At 39.1% G+C, this 21,803-nt stretch overlaps 1 protein-coding gene across 8 annotated transcripts in view; it reads left to right on the top strand.

Annotated features, from left to right (window-relative positions):
- NCKAP5 (NCK associated protein 5) overlaps positions 1–21,803 on the top strand; it is a 395,107-nt gene that overhangs the window by 17,000 nt on the left and 356,304 nt on the right. For 3 of the 8 annotated variants that reach the window (XM_064661547.1, XM_064661548.1, XM_064661541.1), the window contains exon 1: positions 8,771–9,057. The exons of 2 other annotated variants lie outside the window; for them this stretch is intronic. The gene's annotated coding sequence lies outside the window, so the exon portion shown is untranslated. Of the gene's footprint in view, positions 1–7,978; positions 8,101–8,757; positions 9,058–10,029; positions 10,093–21,803 lie in introns of those variants that run through there. 3 more of the 8 variants (XM_064661543.1, XM_064661550.1, XM_064661546.1) reach the window with 3 other exon arrangements.

Genomic DNA, 21,803 nt, shown 5'->3' with positions numbered 1-21,803 from the left:
GCACTCAGCCTTTGAAAGCAGGTTGAGTTGTTCATTGGAATTGTTAAGGTTGTGTTTGAAATCAAGGGAACATGGAGCAGAGCCCAGCAGTGCTGGTCAGTTTGCACTTGAGTTTCTTGATCTTTTGCAGGTGTAAGGCAGTGAACTGGCCTGAGCCTTAGCCCTTCATTTGATCAAAAAGCAAGGGCGAGCCTTACTTCATCTTCCCACAGACTGTTTCAAAGTTGGTACTCAACCTCAGAGCTGCTTTTATTCTTTCAGTTAAGAATGTTGTTGTAGGATGAATCAAATAGAGCTCACACCATGACTAAGAAAGCCTTTTTGGGTTGTGACTTACGCTGTGAAGATAAAGTATTTCCCAGCTTTCTCTTTTTGAAAGCAGAATGGACACTTTTCATACTTCTGTGGTCATAGGGCAGTGTCATGTGGAGATACCTGAGCTGGCTCTGAACCTGCTGTCTGGGCTGGGGCAGGACTGTAGCACACTCCCATAGGCCCCTGCCGAGGGTATTTTCTGTGCTGTGCTCCACGCAGGGAACTAACTTGGCCAAGTTGCTTCTCAGAACCAGAAACTTATTCAAAGCTGCCTCAAACATCTCTGAAAGTCATTTCATAGCACTGTGTGAATACACCAAGCACCTGGCTTCTGCACTTCCATGCACTTTCCACAGTCACATATGTTGGCACAAAAGGAATGGAAAATGAAGCTACATTGACTTGCTAGTATGTTACAGGAATTTATCATGTTTAATTCCAGATGCATAAAAATTTATCACAGGCCTACTCTTTTCTGTTAGACATGTTTGTGTTTATACTAACATCACTGAGCCAAATTTGGATCATGGGATTAAAGTAAACAGTGAATGACATATATGCAGGGATCTGTTGAAGGACTTGAGAAAAGTTCTGTGTAAAATGAGATCAAAAGTGATTTTACTTAGTTCTAATTCACATGGAAGTCAACACCATCTGATTGTATTCCTCTATTGTGGTTGTTTCTTTTAACCATGGATTCCCATTAAAACAGCTCTTTGACAACAAAATTATTCAGTAACTTTATTTTAATGTGTGGCATTAAGTAAGCTGGGTGGCAAATTGTCTTCTCAAACAGATTGACTTGTTTTACCTATGGGAAAGGAACAGCTGAACAGCTAGGAGGGAAATCTGCCAGTTCAGAAAATTTATTGTAACTTCCATAGCTGAGACAGAATTGTTTAGTTTTGAATGCTAGTTTGCTTTTGATGTTTTAATCTAACTGAAGTCTTTATCATACCATTTGAAATTATCCCCAGGGGTTGAGGCTATCACTGAAACTTGCAAAAGTAATTGATACTTATTCAGTGTTGTTCACTGTGTTTATATGACTACAAGATGAGTTTTCCCTCTCTTTACAGCATGCAATAAAATCTTCAGCACAGTAGTGGAGAAGGGAGTGTGGTAAGCCAGCACAGCTTCTGTTTGATATACCTGCCCTTTTCTATCCTGAGAAACAGAATAGAGGCTTTTTTCTTGCAGTAAGACTAAGAAACCTTTCTCCTCACAAAAACAATTTTGTGTTTTTTCATCATCCTTTTTGTAAAGAGAAACTTTGGTCTCCTTCCCTGGAAAGTGTGTAGGTACGTGTTATGAGTTGTTGTATTTCACAGATTTAAAGTAATCGTGGCATATTATTGAAATCCTGGTGTGTGTACAGTTTATAACCATTTTCTACAACAACTCAGGATTTTTCAAGAGGACAGGAAGCCTGAGGACTTGCACTGAAGCACTTTTGTGTAAGACTACATGGTATTGTCCAGGGCTCCACTGGCAGTGCTGGGAGCAGTTATTCCTAGACTTGAGTCTGTTGGTAGCTCCTCTTGGGCTTTAAGCAAGCTGCTTAACCCTTGAAACATTTTACCTGTGACATGGATCAACTTTCTGTGGATTTTAGGGGTGTTAGGAGACCAGAACACTGGCAATGCACTTCAGATAGACTGTTGTTGATAATAGTCATTTGGTAAAATGAGAGTCTTTTTATCAACTTATATTGTATGTCACAATATGGAATTATATGGTATTAAAAAAGGCATGTTGTTGCAGCTCTTAATTTAATAAGTCATATGCTGGGAGTGGTTCTTACCCATACTGCTTTGAAGATGGAACGGAAAGACCCAAAGAGAACTTTAAATGATACTAACAGATCTCAAACTCGTTTTGGATTGTTGTTTTCTTACAGCCTTTTGGAAAGGATGGTGCTGAGCACCGATTCTGGTCGCTGTGGATACGTGTGACCTGGAGTGGTTGGAACCCGTGGTGGCACTGATGTGTTGTTTCCTCAGGTGTCAATTTGGCCAGTGACCAGAGCTCCATGTGGGAACTGATTAACAGTGTGTGTGTGTGTGTGTGTGCTTTGGTAAACAGTGGATGGCAGGACTGACCAGGCTGTTACTGGGTCCTCATCAAGGGATCAGTGGAGCACGTGAAGGTAAATGGCAGGGAAGGTTTGCTCCCTCATCAAGCTCTCTGCAACAAGGGCAGGAATTGGCCTGTTTGTTCAGTTTCTCTATTCTGGCAAATGTAGAAATAACAGTAGTTTCACCCCACCAAAAAAGCTTCATATGGCAAGTACAAGAGCAAAGAGTAAAAGCCTGGCAAGGGAAAATGTAGCCTGGCCAAGTCAGTTCATTACTTATTTTTCCTCCATGAGCAGCAACACATGGGGAAAAGGGAGGAGAGACACAGATTATCATTTAGAGTGAAAAGGTGGATATGGCTTACAAATGGCTGAGAGGCAGATGACAGCTTTTGATTTTTGTGGTATCCCTGTGAGAATATCTCTTTTTAATACTGTGTTATCACATTTGGTGTTGGTAGTGCCATGTGCTCATTTGTTTGAGGGAGCTACTTGGAACTGCTCGCTATATTGTAGATTTTCATAATATGTTTAAAGACAAATTTAAATAAAAGTTACTTCAGATTTGTGTAATCTTCTCTGAAGAATTTTTTCTCTTAATAATTTGATGTGCTGTTACCTCTGAGCTACACAACGTAAAGCTAAAACTCCCAGCCAGATTCTTATCTCCATCTGGTGTGTGCACATGGGAGGACAGTTTATAAAGCCATCTGAAATAAATAAATTGTATTCCTTATTTGCTCTCTTTGATCTGATTACCATCTCCTGTAAAAAAGCAGGAGCTGTGAAATCCATGAAATCCTATGACTGAGAGCTGAAGAAAGCTATTCTAGTGCTTGCTCTCAGCTTGGGAAGATGATCCTCTCTTTGGTGTGTAAAAGTGTCAGGACGGAGCAGAACAAGGTTAAGCATGGAGTCAAGAGCACAGGGCTGTAGAGCTGGCAGTCTCTGGCCAAGAATCTGTGCTCTGACATGTACAAAAATGTAACCAATTGCTTCAACCCAACGGCCAGCTTATTGATTAAAAGGGCGAGTGGGCTTTCATCCAGCAGTGCAGCAGGAAAACAAACAGCTAGGCTGAAAAACAAGACTATTTAACCATCTGAAAGAGCATGGAGCCATCACAGCTGCTGCAGAACCTGTCACGACTTGGCTGCCAAGAAGCCAGATGCTTGCATCAGAGGAATGTGTGTTTCACAAGCTGATACCTCTGCTTTCTGACACACAGCGACATGTCCGAGGAGGCAGGAGGAGAGTGCAAATTAGTCAGCCTTCTCATTAGGTGCCAGCCCTGCTGGAACACTGACACCTGTAGAAATACATGCTTTTATCACAAATAGATTATGGAAATGGCCTTCTCCTGTTACTAGAGCTGCTTTCAATATCCAGCAGGAAATCACTGTCCATATGTAAAGTTAAACACTGCATAACTGATTTAATGATTGAATCCATTGGAATCTAAATTTGCAGAGGCTTACTTGTGTGATTAAGGATATACAAAAGCCCTTGAACATGCATTGGTTTTGGGCCTGCTCCAGAATACACTAATGCCATTGATTTCAATTAATTCTGGATAAGGTCACTGGTGGCTGAATCAATTGCTTGATTCCAGAAACAATAGGAAGGGCAAAGAAGGGATAATGGCTTAACTCATGGACCTAATGACAGCCAGTCCTATGTACTTAAGTTTTGTAATCACATTTATACTATTTCTGAGTTCTCTTGTAAGTCAAAAATCCAGCTTCTGCCTACCTCTTCCAGCTTCAAGTGGCTACGCTCAAAGCAAACTTCTTATGATTTGCTTAATATTGTATTTTACAATGAAGCAATTTGTAGTGAAAGCCAATGTCCTTTAAAGACATTCCATCAATTTTTTCCAATGAATGCTTTTCATAGAATTCTACTGAAGCAAAAATTATGGAACTGAAAAAGATTTAGAAATTGATTGCAAATCACTGCTATAGCAGGAACAATCATATATGCCTATTTTAGTTCTTAGCTCATCTGAAAAGGCTGGATTAAACATTTCATTTTAGCCTTTCTTTTTCTTATGTGCCAGAATAGGGTATCAAGGCTTCATCCTGACACTTAAGGATAGGATTTCCCATAGTGTAGGATGTGAGTTGAAGTATATGTTTCTGTATTAAGGTCCTCTTCCAGGAGAGAGAATATCATGAGAAGAATTGGGGAGGAGACAGGTCACTACAGAAAGCTGTCTGGAAGCTCTTGGAGAGGGGAGCGCAGCAGGGCCAGGCACTGAGAGCACAGCTGGAAAGTACAAACCAGACTGATGATATCCTCAACCCTGTATGTAGCACAAGGGACGATTAGAACACAGTTATTGTTGTTATACATAATTTACTGATTTTGCCGAAGCCTAAATTCATAAATTGTGACAGAGGAGAGAGCTATTGTTTGTTCCAGTGGTAAAACCTACCTTTGCTTAACACCTTTTCCCTACTCTTGAAATGCAGGGGAGGTAAAAAGCCTTGAAAAAATCACCCAGTAAGGTTAAAACCCAAACTATCTCTGTGATCAAAAGCTTGCCAGCCTGATCAAATGGCTACAACTGAAGGCCTGTTTTTGACAGTGAGTATCTGAGGAGATCCATGTGCCACTCCCACACTCTTTCTTTTATTCTCTCTACATATTTCAACTTATTTGGTTCAATTTTATCATCTCTGCCAGCTACCCCAGAAAAGTGTTTACTGTGTTAACTTGTGACGAGCTCACATGCTTGTAGGTAAATGTTTTGTAAGACATGCTTAACCGTATTGGTAAAAGTGAGAATAATAGTAATTTTCAAAGAACATTTTGCTCTTCATTACCCTGGTGTCATTCAGGAGAAATTTCTGTGATATTTTGGGAATCAGCTCAAGACTTCTAACCATATGTAACTCCAAGGAGGGCAAATTCTGCAGCCTACAGTTTATTTTACTGTTTTTTAAACTTGCCCTCCAGTGATCTGAGTATTTACTGTGGGATAAAAATGGAACAGTTTAGGATTTTATATTATATTCCAGTCTGTTGGGATTTTAATGCCCTACAATTTTGTCCTTCTAGACTGAACTGCTTTTCAGTCTGTCAGCCTGTCTATCCTTGCCCCAGGAGTAGTATCAGAGGGTAAAAGAATGGCCTCTGGGCTTGCTGTTGGAGGCTGTACTGAACCACACTGGACTAGCAGCACAGTTGGACATCCCTCAGGGAAAATACTCTTAGGTCTTACCACCTCCCTAGTCTGGCTGTGAGGCCGATCACCTCATGCCACAGCTTTATGGGTCTGTAATGAGAGCGTGAACCTCAAGGCACCTGGGTCCAAGCCATTTTCTGCACTTGTGCTGGTAAGAAGTAAACAAGCACATCAGAACTGCAGGGACTTCTGCAATGCTTCAGAAAAGGTGTTGTGCAGTCGAGGTGACTCGATGCCATCCACTTATTGCATTTTCTGGAAAGATCAGAACCTTCTTCAAGGAGGAGGAACTTTCTAAGTAGATAACAAACTAAAACCAAATGTGGACAGTGAACCTGAAGATAGTATGGATTTTGTGTTATTATGAGACATGGGGTTTTTAACAGATCCTGGCTGTACTGCAAGAGGTTAATTGACAAGCTTTACTAATATCTATGTGTATTTCAATCAGTTTGTTATGTCTCATCTTACCAGTCTGCTCATCAAAAATGAGGCAGTATGAAGGTGAGTTATTTCCTTGGATACATGAATCAGTTCACCCTACTGCACATCAGCCCAGGAGCAACTACTGCAGCTCATTACTTCAACTTCTTTATCTTTTCACTCAACCTGTAGCTAGTCATGGATTGAATTCTGTGGTTAATTTTGTTCTAACAAAATCCACGACATTCCTGCCAAAAATAAGTTGTATCTGCACAGCCAGCAGCTATATATTATGATGACTTAGAATAGAAATTAGATGGATAAGTGCACTGACAGGGTGATCTAATGGCCACTCCCTTAATAAAGGCTGTAATTTGAAGAATGCAGAATCGGTTGTCCACCCACATGGCAATCCTCCTATGGGGAAGAATAACTTGCTGGTCAAACCCACAAATATCAGTACTTGTTTCACTGCACATATATTTCTACAATAACCACCAATTCTGTAAAGGACTGAGATAGAACTTCGATGTAAATCTCCAAAAAGTTGCTTTCGGGCAACTGAAGTCACTGCCTCTGCAGTGCTGCCTGACTAGGGAAATCTGAATAGTATATCTACTGTCCTGATCCTGGTCTAAGTGCTCAGATGTGCTTAGACTGGAAATGCATTAACTATCTTTAGAAATGCATTAACATTCTTTAGTAAATTCTAAATTTTGCTGAATAATACAATTTCTTCCTGGGAGCAGGCTGCAGTTTCCCTTAAGGTTTGTCCTTTTTTATTTCATTAAACACTTGGCTTTTTCAATTAAAACTGTAGTTTTCTCATTTTATAACTGTAAACTCTTTTTACTACGTGTATGTGTGTCTGCATTGATGTCTTGGAGCCAGTCAGTTTTCTTATCAAGAGAGCTTCAACGTAACTGGTGTTTTGCAATTTTATAAATACTTCTAATGGTGTAAAAATGAGTCTTATCCTTGGTCTGAGAAAACACACTGTAAGTCATCATCAGGTTTAAACAAAATCTAACTCTTATGCTGATCTTAAGGGCTTGTTCCTGCTGGAATGAGATGAAGCCTTACGGAGCTGTATATGCGAGCACATAGTCTTGTTCATGTTTGCTTAAATGGCACTCGTGAAGCTGGAACTAAATCTGGATGGTTCAAAATCTGTGTTATTGAAAATTATATGTTAGTGCCTATTATTCCCATAGCCCACTTCACTTTCAAAGTATTTTGAAGACTTCCTGGATCAAACTAGTAAGCTCTTAATGAGCAAGACATAAAACCTCGCTGAGTGCAGTGGAAGAGGAAAAAAACCCTGTTTGTTTGAGGCAGGGTGGTAAATATATCTCACAGTTACACAGTGTGGTGTTACTTGTGTGCTACAGGCTGATTAGCCACAGGAATAAATGTAGGGGATTTATAACAGATCTCCATCAAAAGTACAAACTTGTGTTTTAGACGCAGCAAGTGGCAGAGGTAGCGATTGCCTACATGAGCAGTTCCAGCGAGCTCAGCCGTCACAGTGTCAGCAGGGTATTGCTGCCACTCAGGGCAAGCACCATGAAAATCAGGCACTCTGTCATTAAGGTCACACAAATGTTTTTAATGGCACTCTAGCAGGGAAAAGCAGGATTTCAGCTGGCGCTGACTGCTCTTGTTCAGGTGTGTAATTGCATCTAGCCTGATTTACAGCAGCTGAGGATCTGACCCAAGATTGGTTTTCTCTCTGTAAATACAGACAGAATTTGGGTTGATGCTTTTATGTGTAGCAATTAAAACCACAGTGAAAACTTGGCCTCAGCTCATCACTGAGCTCAAGTTTCGGTTGTTTTGTTGTTTATGGAACATGCAGTCTAGGGTGTTTAGATGTGAGTGGCCAGGTGTTTCCAATATTGAACCTCTTCGTGTGGAAACGTGCACAGATAGCAGAGCTCAGTCTGTCACAAGCCTTGGTGGTGCTCTTCCAGCGTTTGAAGTTCTGACTTGAAAGGACTGACTTCTGAGAAATCAAGACAAAGTCCCAGCTCCTCCCTTTCAGCAGGAACTCTCAGTGACAGAGATTCAGATTAGTAGCTGGACAAGTTCTCAAGTGAGTACCCCGTGCCTCGGTGGGAACTGAGTATGTTTTCAGCTCCAAAGTGTTACTTTGGAGCTCTGAGAAGGAAAGGTCAGTATTTATACCCTTAGCACCTAGTGAATAACTATGTGTGATGCTGTTTCTTGCTTACTTATATACAAAGTACAAGTTTGTACTTTGTTGTTCATCTTTAGAAAGTGAGTTTTCTTCAAAACACATTGTAACTGAAGTCGATCTGTCTTAAAATCTTGCAAAGATCACAGTTTGTAATTCTGTAACTTTGAAAATTAGGAATGAGTTGAAACTTTCATTTTAACATAGTGAAGTCCTCTGCTCTGGGCTTTAAAATCCATGCAGGTTTGCATCCCTAGTAACATTTTTTTACATTAAAAAGAATCAGGAGAATTCAGTGATAAATTCTGAAAAAGGCACCACTGGCATTTTTTTCTTTTTCTCCCTGTGATCTTTGCATGGTGAAGCTGTTTAAGTTTTTCTTACTTTTCTGCTTTCCCTCCAAACACTGTTTATTCATTTTAAGAAAACATCAGTTGTGTAAACAGAAGTTTAGCACTGCAACTCCTACTAAGATGCAAATTGTGCTGCAGGGAAGATAGTTTGGGCTTTTCTCTCCTCCTCGCTTTTCTTTTTTGACAGTCGGTTAATAAAGACTCAACAATAAGCAGCTGCCTGTGATGTCATTTGGGACTTTGTCCACAGAGCTTGTATTTACAAGTACTGAGCAACTACATAGCAGCAGCAATCCCAACTATCAGCAAACTTCATGTCTGCTGTTACCGAAGGACTTCAGTGCTGTGGAGGGTGTAGAAAGCTAACTCTGTTCTTCTAACCACAGACTTTTAAAGCTTGGTAAATAAACACTGGATAAACTCAAGAGAATTTCTGGACTGCAAAGACTTCTTACGGTTCTGAGTTCTCCAGGGCTGGCATGTTTTGACTGAACTGCTGCAAGTAAGACTTTTGCTGTTTTGGTGTTTTTATCATCTCTGTAAAGCTCATTTTCTCTACGAGTGTGTCAGTTTTGCTATTTGTAGTTTTGCTTTAATTAAAAGAGCGGCAAGCATGTAGTTGTTAGGAGTAATTACAGCCATGCATCTGACTGTGGTTCAGGACAAATGAAAACTTCATTCTGGCTTTTGTTTGTACGAGATTACACTGAAGTGGCTCTCTCTTAATTTAAGTGATGAAACTTTAAGATTCTTAAAGTCTCATGAGTGCTGTCATTAACTGAACAAAACCCGGACTGTCTTAAGATTGTTCTTTTATAATTTAATGATATTTATTTGAATATTCAAGATTAAATTGAATTTTTAGTATAAATTTCGTATAGTTTTTAGCATAGTTTTCTTTAAAAATCCTTTTGCTTCTTATGCAGGTATTTTAAAGCAAAATTTTACTAATTTTCAGCTTTAGCCCTTGTTCAAGTTCTGGAGGTGTATAAGTTTTAAAGAAGGAATCATACAGTGCTTTGAAATCTGATGCCTTTTGGATAAAATGAATTTTCAATTATGTGAGAAACAGTAATTTTTGTTTAGAGTGTTTATGTTAGAAATCAAACAAATCCTGTAACTGCTGTGAATATACTGTTTCTGTGCTGCCTGCTGTTAGTGGGACACAACTCTGTTTCTGACCACCAATTAACTAATTTTCAGGACAACTATCTGCAATTGTCATGGAATTATTCCTGTTTTACAGAGGGGTAAAATGACCCATGGATGTGGTTTATTAAAACCTAGTTTACCCACTTCAAAAGTTAGTAACAACCCCCAGGTCTCTTGCTTCTCATTTCATCCTTCACCAGAAGCCCATTCTAAATTACTGCAATTTCAGTTGTAGTGGCTTTTCCAGGGAGTAACCTGATCACAGTACTCTGTATGAGGAACTCTTTTATTACTGTTTACCTCTATTTAATGGTCTGTCGTTGTGAAGACAAAGCACATTTCTGAAGATTGAAATCAGAAAACTATGATTGGCAAGTATATGAGGGTAAGTCAGTAGGAATCAATCAAGTAGGAATTGGAGGATTCTTCTTGAATTATCAGCACTACTGATTTTGGTTTGCTTTGCTTGCTACTGACTTTGTTTACAAGGCCTCTCAGTACCACATAGCAACAGATTTTTGGGCCGTCTATTAAAGTTAGAGTGGTTATGACTGCAGATGCCCCTTCAAGTGACCCTATTTCTACAACAGATCAGAACCTGCCCATCTTTTCTTTTTAGATGTTATAATGTGGCTTGGCACATCAAGATACTGTGCAACTTAGGAACTGTTGTTCTGTCTTTGCAACTGAAGCATGTTCTTTTGGGGGTGTTGGGGTGGGCTGGGGGAACCAACCTAAACTTATCTCTGCATTAATGCCATGTGAATGGCAAAGGCTTTTGTGGTTTTAAATAGGTGCTTAAAGAAGAGCATATTTTTATTCCTTAGGTGTTCATCCTCCTTTTTCAGAAATGGTATAAACAAAATGTTTATATGGTCTTTAAAAGACCTTTTTGTAACTTGGAAATTTTCACAGAATGCAAGAGTGAAGAATGGAGAATTGTGATAGAAGCTTTCCTAGGGATAGAAATGGGTTTAAGGTTGGGTAGTTTGATTCCTATCAAGCTGACTCCCATGAGCCAGACTTTCCTTCCTTCTGTCACCTTGTGGCCAATAATGATGATCTACTGTGGAGAACTGATAATTTATACTTGAAACGTATTCAGGTAATATTGGCAAATGCCTACAAAATCTTTAAAATTATTAGAACAAAATGAGATTAAAAAAATCCTCAGTTCCCACTTGCCTTTCTTCCTTGGATTATTTTTAAGTGCAAATACTAGTCTGAAAAACGTGAATTTTACTACTTTTTAAGAAAACTTCTTGGGCTTCTCTCACAGTGTGCTTGTACATAAATTGTGTATAAGTGTTTGAAGCCTTAGATTTACAAAAGTAGAAATTCTGCCTCAATAAATGTAAAGCAGTAGGGTATAATTCCACTTCAGTCAAGAGCTAATCTTCAGCTAATTACCTTAAAAACAGAAGCAGACTCTCAAAACCTGATGAGCCCATGGGCATCCAATTCTAATTTTCCTCTTTTGAATTTCCCTTCTTACATTTACATTTTCTTTCTTATATACCAATGTAGCAAATTAGGATATAGAGTGAACTCACTTTTCAGCAGAGGGATCCCCTGGTTGGATTTTTCTTGGGTCTGAGAAATCTGCCCAAGGATACAGCATATAATCTGATAACGTTCTCGGGTGGCATTAAAAGGGACAATTGCCAACAGAATGTCAATTCTTTGGGCTTTCTCGCTATCTGAAAAGAAATGGAATAAGTGCAGACTCTAGCCTGTCATCATCTGACAAGTGGGACTGAGGGTTGGGATAAAAGACACAGAACAAAGGTGCCAAAGGGAAGCTCAGCTGGCTGAGGAGCTTAGCACAGCACAGCCAGGGCCAAATGCGGCGGGATGCTCTGCAGCTCGTGTGTGGTTCTGCACGTGTTCAGCTCCTGGCAGGATTGCAGTTATGCTGAAGAAAAATCCATGCCAAAGCTGCCAGAACACCTTCAGAAGTTAAAGCATGTAATATGCATTTTTATTACTGAAACAGGATAAATGTACAATGTAAATAGAACATGAGCCATTAACACTTGTAATACTCTGTTCTGTACTGTCTACTGATACCGCTCGTGTAGCATGCAGAAACCTGAATTACATTAGGTATTCCCTGATGGTTACATAAATTAGTCATGATGTTTTCAGGATGAAAAGTTAGGTAGCTATTATGTGAAAAACAGTGGGAAATCTTTTATGCTTCCATTGCCTGGCATTCAGGTGAATCAGATAAACGTGGTTTGTACAGCAGCAATGGCTTCTGGAAATGAACAGTAATGTTGTCTATGGGCTATGAATGATGTAGACCCTGAAAAGCAGGTTGGATTATAAAGCAATGGATAAAAATTATGTTGCTGAAATATAGTCTATTAGTATTGACATACAGCAAGAACAAATGCTACTACTAAACTGCATGTTTGATAAGCTTTTCACAGGACAATGCTATTTGTTTTCCAGAGCCAAAGCAGCCTTGGATAGTGTGTGCACACAATAGGTCTGGACAGAATCAAATGCATGTCACAAATTATTTTCTTTGACAGTGCTAATTGATTATTATAATTCATCGTTATCTAAATTGTTAAATTCAATAGTTTACCGTATCCTTTTGTGTCTTTGTTGCTCAGACATAATGCAAATAGGAAGAGTTAATTACCACATGCAACAACAGAGGCAAAATTCATTGTTCACTTCACTTTGATTGAAGTTGTGTTGAATCACCGCTGTGGATTTTCAGTAATGGTGGAGAAAAGAAGGAAGCAGGAATTCTTGTGCAGGGAAGTTGCTTTTCATGGTGGTTAGCACTTGTATTTCAAACAGTATTCTTTTTGCTGCTGGACTAAACATGCTTGTTTCGCCTATACTAAGTATTACCCAATTGTGCAAACTGAAATCACATGAGTGAATCAATCCTGTTGGGAATCACTGTCACTCCTTGAGGAATACAACACAATCTGACATAAGTAAAAGGGCTGCATTTGCTTCTAAAATGACTTAGTCCTCTAGATATGAGCACTTGGCTTGTTTCTTCAGTGCTCTGTTGATGGCCAGAGCTGCATCTGGTGGGTAAAAGGAAGCAGTGCTCTCATCAAGGGAATTCTAGAGAGATTAAGGGATGACTTAATTTATGCAAATTCCTAAAGCTCTCTGTCTTCTCTATCTTCTAAGATTTGATGTAACTGCTGTAAAATGTAGGGTCTTCTCTGCTGCTCTGAAATGATCTGGCAAAATGGTACATAGCAGTAAGATTTTGGGGGGTTATTTTGCCAGTAGAGGGCCGTGTTAAACTGGATAAAATAACTCCCTCTTGAACTCACATCTTCAGTGAGGAACAGCTTAAAGCATATGGTTGTTTTCAAGGGCAAAATCAGTAAATAATTAGATCTCTTAGAAGCTACTGAATGATTAATTATTTAAAATCAGAATCGCATCACTTTTACAGTGCAACACAGTTCTGTGTCAGCCTAATTAGACTAAATTCTGGTCTTTAAAATACATCATATCTACCTGTTTATTCTAAATTGTTCAAGGTTGATAGATAGAGCACTAATAAGTCATTAAACTGACGTGATATACAGCAGCAGCATGTGCTTTTGCTGTAATGACACAAATGAGAAAAGAATTGTTTTTCAGAGGTACAATCACGTTTGTTTTTCATGCGGCCTCTAAACTAACAGTCATTATTCAGGCTCTAGTGCTGCAGGAGTTGACCTTTGGCAAAATATTTTGTTATCCTCAATCTTTTATACAGGCCTTTTGTGAACTCTGCTCAGCTCTCATTTTGCTGATTGCATTTAAAGTCATTTATTGCACAGTGTTTGCCCTTCTGGCAGATGTTAAAGGATTCCCTGCCTCCCCCTTAAAGGCTGCTCCTCCGCAGCATCTAATTATAACCTACACAAAAGATTAACAGATGTTATAATTGTCTTTACTCATTGATTAAATAGTTTCTGCATGATTTGCTCTCTCTTCCTCTCATTGCTGATTTGCGAAGTCTTTCTGGGTGAGTGTCATGCATCTGAAATTTGTTAACAGTGGCTGTCTTCAGTTTTTAACTTTTTGGGGTTGTGGTTCAGTTTGGGCAGGTTATAGTTGTTCTTCTAGACAACAAGACAGAAACGTTAAAATTTGGTGCATGAATACTTGCTTTGATTGCACACGTTCCTGTTCTTCCTCTTCCTTTTAACCATTCTAGCTGAAATGTATGTAAAAGACAGACTCATTTTAAGACATTTAAATTGGAGACTGGAGGGGTAAGTGCTGAGAGTTGCCTATCAGTTAGTTTTGTCCCTGTATTTCAGTTGCCACTTGCAGAGGAAATTAGTGGCCAAGAAATTCAACTTAAGAAGAAAATTCCTAGTAGGAGAAAATTTCTAGTAGGACTTTCCTAGTAGGACCATTAGAAAACTTTGGATTCTCTTGGGGTTTTTTTTAATGTGCTTAGTCTCTCTAACTTTTTCACAAAATTAAAGTTACTCTACTCTTGAGCTAATTAATTTCAATTGTGTTTCCATGTTTAGCTGAGGGTTCTGTTCTCAGGTAGATCTGTAGTCCTTGTCCTGCAGCACAATAGTGCCAAATTTAGCAACTGTTTTATGTTCTTATAAATCTTACAGCATCTTGAACTAGGCCAGACCAAACAATGTTTCTTTTCAGAGAGGTGAAACATCTTGCACATGTATCTAAACTGCTGGGGATTGATTTACACTAAAGTGTCCTTCCCTGTTGTTTGGATTCTGTATAAGGTTTTCTTTACCTCTTCCACTGACACATATGTCAGTAATTGACAAGTCCAGAAAAATTTCCATGATGGTCTTGGAATGTCTCAGTTCTACGAAGCTGCATCTGCCATAAGGCATCAGCCTGAAGGGCTCTGCCCTGCTTTGTTCAGAATTGGTACAACAAGAAAGCAAAGCTAATGGAAAATATTTTCTCACACTTTCTCTGACAAAACCTCTGAATGGGTTAAAGAGAAACAAATTAAAGGCTTGAGGCTTGAATTATGGGCTTGGTTATTCAAAAGCCATAATTTTTGTGCTGTTCCCTCTGCCCATCCCCCAAACCCTACTCAAACATAAAACTGTTGTCTTGATTCCTAGTCAGAGAAACCACCTCATGGTGAGATTGGGCATACCTTCTCCTATCAAAATCCTTTTAGCATTTTTTGCCACCAAAAATGCTTGAGCTCTATGTGGATGTCTGAGAATATTGACTCCATTAATGTAGATTCATGCATATGTGGGACATCCTGTGTGACTGTGCTTTGTTGGTGTTGTGTGGATATATATTCTCTTCACATTGAACACCATACCTGGTGCTGGCTGTGAGATTTTGAGATATAACCTACAGGGCTCCAGGTCTTTATTTATTTTTTAATGTTGATATTTTACTCAGAATTCATGAGTTTTAGTAGCCTGAATGATAATCTTTGCAGTGCACAAAAACATTTTTCCAGGGATTCAAAACTGCTCTAGAAACAGAGGTACTTTGTTTGTGGGGTTAACAAAGAACACTGTATTCTCCTTGTTTTTAAATGACATCTCAGTGTTGCTGAATACTTTGCATTTATGAGCTGGGGGAGCAGATTATAGATTCATAATAAGAAAATTCCAGGGTGCCAACTGTGCTTGCAAAGTGTATTTTAATCATATAGACACCTGTCCACTACCAACTTGTACTATTTCATAGAGTCACTGAGCAGCCAGCTGATAGAAATCACTTTTATTTAATATCAACCTGATCTGAGTTTGAAACACTGATCCAGAGGTGAAAGGCTAAAATCCCAATTATCAGTAATCATATTCATCTAATCCTGATATAATGCTGGAGGTAGAAGACCTAGTTGCTCTTTGCAGTTACACATAAGAAACACTTGGAAATTACTAAAAGTTCAGATAAATCATTAAGGATTCTTTATATCCTCTGCTACAAAGGAAAGCATTAAATTGAAACCTGGTGTAACATTTTAATAAACAGCTCTCTGTTATGTTACTTTCTGCTAGCCCCGACATTTGAGATCAAGGTCTTCATCTATCTTTTGGGGTTGCTCAAGTAAATGAAAGAGAGCACCACATGAACTGAAGAGGCAATGGTAGCACAATGTACAAAGCCTCAGGTTGGCCATTCTCCTTGTTTCTCTGCTTGAGAATCTGTAGACTTGTCTCGTATTTAATTATGTGCTTTGCTAAAACTAGTAAATTCCTTCCCTTAAGCTGCAATTCTGTCATGGTGTTATTGACTGGGAATGCATCCCAATGCTCATGGGAAACCAGTTCTGTCATTTATATTTACCAATTTATCTTTAATCAGAGAATTGCTTTTCTTCTCGATTATGAGAAAATTCTGTCAGAAGAAAAAGCTGTAATAAGACATTGATAAGAATTTATCAACCAGATGATAGTTTTGGGCACAGTCCTGAGAAAAGAATGGTTCATGAGGTACACAGCCATGAGCAGCATGGCAATGCAGAGACAAGTATACACCACAACCCCTAGCTGAGGTTTTCCTTGTTCCTGGCAGGGACCTAATCTTACTGACAGGTCCTGTCTCCCTAGTAAAGCGCCGAAGTCTCACTTTTACCCACTGGCTGTTGTCTGTTGTGAAAATATGTTTTGTTTTACCTGTTTCACTTCTTTCTCACCTATTTCACTTATTTGTCTCTACCTGAATTCCAGGTTTGGATCTTGTGTGTTACAAAGGAATTCTGAGCTTGGGTGGATAGAGGAAGGATATGACACCTTCTTGTGAGTTTAGGGCACACCCTTAGGCAAGAAATCCCATGAAGACCCCACCTGGTTTTCTCTTTTCCCCTTCCTGGAGTCCCATTCTTGTCTCTTCAGTAGCTGCAGGTAACATTACTGTGAGCCTACAAGAAAAATCAAGGGTGAACAGCACTAAAGGCTGCAGAAACCTGCTTAAGTCCCCCAACCATTACAGCAAAAAGGGGGCCTCTTCTAAATTTTCTTTTTTAAATGCTGCTCTAATGCTTCCTGGTTTTCCCTGCATGAGAGATGGGTTTAAAGATGTGGAGGGAGTAAAGGATGTCTGTCTCATTGCCTACGTAGCTACTTTTGGTGGCAGAATCCTTTCTGCCTCTTTGTTGGGTTTAAATCAGTTCTAGTTGAATTTCTCCAATCAGATTAATTTTGACAGAATAGCAAATTGATGAATGAAAACAGAATGTCTTCTATTGCACTGGCAGTTTGAAGAGAGGATTATTCCCCTGTTTGGGTTTATGATGATGGGCACATCTAGTAGATAGAGAAGAGTAATGACACACTGGAGCACCACTAATAGAAAGTTTCACTTCTTTGACAAAGAGGATTTAATCATTAAATGGCACTTGTATGTAGTATACATTATTACCTTCACAGTATAGTGGAGAAACTGAGACAGCAGAAGTTAGTTAATTAACCTCAACCTCCAACTTAAACGATGGGCAAACATTTAGGGCTTACCTGAAGTGAACCAAGTACACTTCCTTTCTTCCTTGTTTATACTCAATACTGTTTTTCCCCACTCCACTCCCAATTAATAAAACTTATGCATAAAAACAAATATTTTAAAAGGTTATATTTAGTCTCAAAATGCACTTTCAAATTCAAAGTGGATCATTTAGAACATGCTAGTGTACTAACGCTTTCCCATTCCCCACTGATAATACTTTTTATTTCCCAGCTGAATTTTGAACTAAAGAATAATATTGATTAACTTTGGTTATTGCAAGACTGGAGGAGCATAAACTATAATTGTAAAAGATTTATTTAGTCTGCTTGGCATTACTTCCAAGAAATAATCCAGGTAAAAAAAATCCATTTTGAGACATTATATGAATTGTATGGAAAAAAGTGGATGAATAATCCTGTGCCAATCCAACTGTTGCTACTGCAAGCAAAAATATATTTCAGATTTTAATGAATGATGAACTCCTGAATTGTCAGTCCTTTTATTCTTGTTTGTTTGGGGTTTCATTTTGTGCCACTTTTGCTAGTTTAACTACTTTTACTTTGCATTCAAAATGGACAGATGCTCGAGAGGAAGACTAGAGAATTTTAATAGTATAGCTCTTTTCTTTCTAATATTTTCTGGATAATGCTGTATCCATAATCCCAATGTGCTTGATTATTGTCTGTGATGGCAGTCTATATGTTCACTGCCATTTCGCTTGGTAGAATTGAGCGCAGATGAGCTAAAGACTGAGAGAATGACATAAAACATAGGGGGGCTATGAACATTTTAAGTAGGAAATTCATTAATTTTTTTTAATTTACATTTTTATTACATTTCTGGCAGATGGAAAAATTAGAAATCAGTGTGTGACAGCCAGTCTTCACACTGAGAAACTGGAGTAACTATTGCTGGCAGCTGATGGCATGAAGGGGAAGGATAGAGTAACACTTGTTTTTTTTCCTAAAGCAAAACCTTTAACTCTAATTGTCTCTAATATAATGAACTACAGCATCATATAGAGAGAGAGACTGAGAAGAAAGGCACAGAGCACTCTTTTCTTCCCTATCAGGGTTGTTGGACACCTCATTTCTGGCAGCATGCTCACTTTTAGTGTTTTTTATAGTACTTCATCTTGCCTTATTTTTTCCTATGACAAGTGTTTCTTTGACTCTCTGCATTGGATTTCACTTTAGGTAATTTCTTCAGATACTCAGCATCATTTCCTCCTCTTTATTTCTTTTCAGCCTACTGTCAATAAACCTAATCAATTTTCCTCTGTCTCTAGTGTTAGTATCTGTCCCTCAAACTTGTGAGGATGGTCATTCCTTCTCATTTTAGTTTTCTCCTTGTCATTGTTTGAAACTGCTTTGAAGGGGCTTGTTAATCGTTTCCCACCAAGTCAATACTTTAATCATCTTTGCTGCTATTGTCTGAATTCCATAGAGTTTGTCTCCATCCTTCTGGCCCAGGACTAAATTCAGTGACTGAGATGAGAGTGTTCTAGAATTGCAGAGAAAAAAAGATGTGAAGGGCTCAATATGCCAATACTGTGCAGTGTTCTGTCACATCTAAGAAAATATGGATGAGGACAGGACATCCTTCATTTTTAATGTTTTCATAATAGTTTTCTTGGCCATAAGCTGAAGATTGAGTTTAATCAATCCATTCCTTTTAATTTTACGGTCTTGATATCCCATAGTCCTACATGCTCTGTTGTGTAAGAATAAAGTGAATTTAAATTGGCTGGGATATATCCCTGGAGTTTTTCTTTATGTATTCTCATTGGCGTATAGGGAATACATCCCACAAAAAACCTGAAGGTGGTACAGCTGAGTCGTACCCTGTCACCTTTCTGGTCACATGAAGTACAGATCCTGCTGAACTGTGCATGGGAATTGGAGCTGAATGCCTTTGGGTCTGATCCTTAGATGATGTTGGGCCAGCTGAAATGGGAGTAGACTTCTAACTTCTGCAAAGGCTGAGCAGCTGGGGAATCAGCTGAAGGATTTTGGTGCCCACCCTTACAGGAGCTAAGTTAGTTCTGGCACCTCCAAATTCATGTCTGGTAGTGCATCCCTTACGTGACTTGCCTGTAGCAGTGAAAAGAGGTGACCACAGAGTCCAAGAAAATGTAGCTGTTGATATAGCTGGTCCAGCTGTACAGATTTACAGGATTCTGAAGGTATTTGCGCAGCAAAATTAGTAATATAAGAAAATTTTTTCTGATACATATACATATGGTGCTCTGTGTGGGAAGCACCTGGAGCTGCTCAGTCTGATGAGTCTGCATATTCTTGCTTTTTTCCTTGCTACAGTCTATTCCTTCAAACCAGGGGCTTGGTTCTGGTTTGATTGGAAGAGACTGGTGCTGTCTTTCCCCTCTTGTTCTTTCCCAGGGTGGGCTTTAGTCATGGTGGACTGGAGGAGCTATTTTCACACTATGTAAATAGATGAGTTGAGCCTTTTCTCAGCTACCCTCTTCCCATGTCATGGAGGCATGACATATATTTCACTGTACCTTATCTTCCCTTATTTTTCATAGGACAGAAAGGGATTATGAGCCTGATTTACCCTCTTTTCTGGGCTGGTATTGAACTAATACCTTCATTATGAGGTAATGTAAGAATAACCCCGGGCCCACCAGGACTGTCTGTACAGCAAGGTGAAAACGTGAGACACAGTGTTACAACCTACAAAGACCCAGATTCATTAGAAACAAATTCTGTAGCCCAGACATTGAAATATTCCCTCTGATGCAAATGACTTTTGTTATCTAAGGAGGATGTACAGTGCTGGATGCTGAAGATGTTACTAATAACTGAGGAAACATTTTTACAGTACTTACTTTCTCTTGTGAGTTTTCCTTTGAGCCATGTGAGCATTTTGAAGTGTTACCGAATGCTCTGTGGAGTAAAACCAGATGTCTGAGCACCATCACTACATTAAGATGTTTTAATAATTCCTCATATCCATGAGCTGGAATACAACAGTAAATAAATGATCTTTCATTCCTTTCATCTCTGCTGCCAAGGAGGACCAAAATGAGTTGCAGTCATTTGGGACACTTCATCTCACAAAACTGCTTTCTTTCACCAAAATGTATGTTAGTAAATATTTGTAGCAAAATACTTTATTGTGCACAGACTGCAAAATGAGTGAATGAGAAGCAAGAGAAGTAACAGTGAGCAAAAGCTCCCAAGTCTATTCACTATCTGGTGTCTGACAGTGTGTGTTCAGATCACGGAGCCATCCTGTGACCAGTGCAGACATGATCCCTTTTAGCAGTGCAGGTGGAAGGGGTGGAGTGTGCACAATGAACCGATGATTTTTAGTGGTCCCTCTGGACTATGATTACAACAGATGGGCAGGCAAAAGAGTTGCTGACTGAAATGCATCTGTCTCGGATAAGAAGGGATCTTTAGGCACGTTTCACAAGCTCCTGGTTCTAGTTTCAAAAAGTGAATTGGCAGTCCACCATTGCTTGCAACAGCGATCCTGATGCAGGTCTTACATATAGGTCTGAAATTCTTAGACTTATCTTGAGTAGTGCCTTGATTATACCAATGAAAGAATAACAAGAAGAAAACATAAACTGAGCAAAGTGTAGAAAACTTGTCTGTGTATTTTAAATTCTTTCCTCCAGTTAGTTGTTTGTCAGACTGACTCAGATGCTGGATTTAATTGCGTGTGTTTTTCTGAATATTGGAACATATCAGATGAACCGGATGCCACTGCCTCTGATGAAGATTTGTAATTAAGTGTTTGATTAAATTCTTGTTGGATCTCTGCTACCAGCCAGCCATTTTACTATGAGAAAGAACCAACTCTAATAATGATGTACTAAATTACAGAAGTTGCACCTAGTTGATGCTAGAGGAGTGTTTGAACCTCAAAATCTCCACATATCCCTTTAAATCTGTGAATAGAAACAGTGAAATTTCCTCAGGTCCTAGAGTTCAGCTTCTGCAGGTGCCTGGAAGTGCCTGTTTCTGACCCAAGCTTGGCTGTGGTTCCCAAGGGAGACAAATGTGTGTTGAAGCCCCCAGAGGCAGCTGCTGCTGTTGCTGTGTTCAGAGTATGTTTGCAGGTTCACAGCTTAGACAGCAGAACATTGCTGAAAGAGGCTCAGTGGTTAAGGGAATCCACATTTACCACATAATAACCTATATCACATAATTTATAATAATATATAGTAATAAGTAATATATAATAATGAGTGATTGGAAACTGATCCAAGAAATGGGAGCTTTGGGTCTACGGTTTTCTTCAGCCTGAATAGCCACAGTCTTGCTTGGATATCTCTTTCTTGGTTACAGGTCTTACAGTGTTCTGAAGGATTTGATTTCAGTGCAGGAGCTAAGGATACAGAAACACCATTGTCATAATCTGTTTTTTATTGATGATAACACAGTAATATATCCTTTTTTTCATGCTGTCCTGACAACAGATTCATGCATTCTATCTGCTTATCTTTCATCATTTTTGTCTCAATAATTTTATTGAGTGATATGAATGCTTCATATGTCCCATAAAAGCAAACAGGGGAGGGTAATCCTTTGACCTTTCCAGCATTCTTTGGTGTAATTTACTGGCGATTCTTCTCCTCCCTGAGGCATGGCCCTGAAATCCTATGATAAAAATGGACAGCCA

This window comes from Pseudopipra pipra, chromosome 7, assembly GCF_036250125.1.
Source record: "Pseudopipra pipra isolate bDixPip1 chromosome 7, bDixPip1.hap1, whole genome shotgun sequence".
Taxonomy (NCBI): domain Eukaryota; kingdom Metazoa; phylum Chordata; class Aves; order Passeriformes; family Pipridae; genus Pseudopipra; species Pseudopipra pipra.
This window is presented reverse-complemented; position numbering and strand designations above follow the sequence as displayed.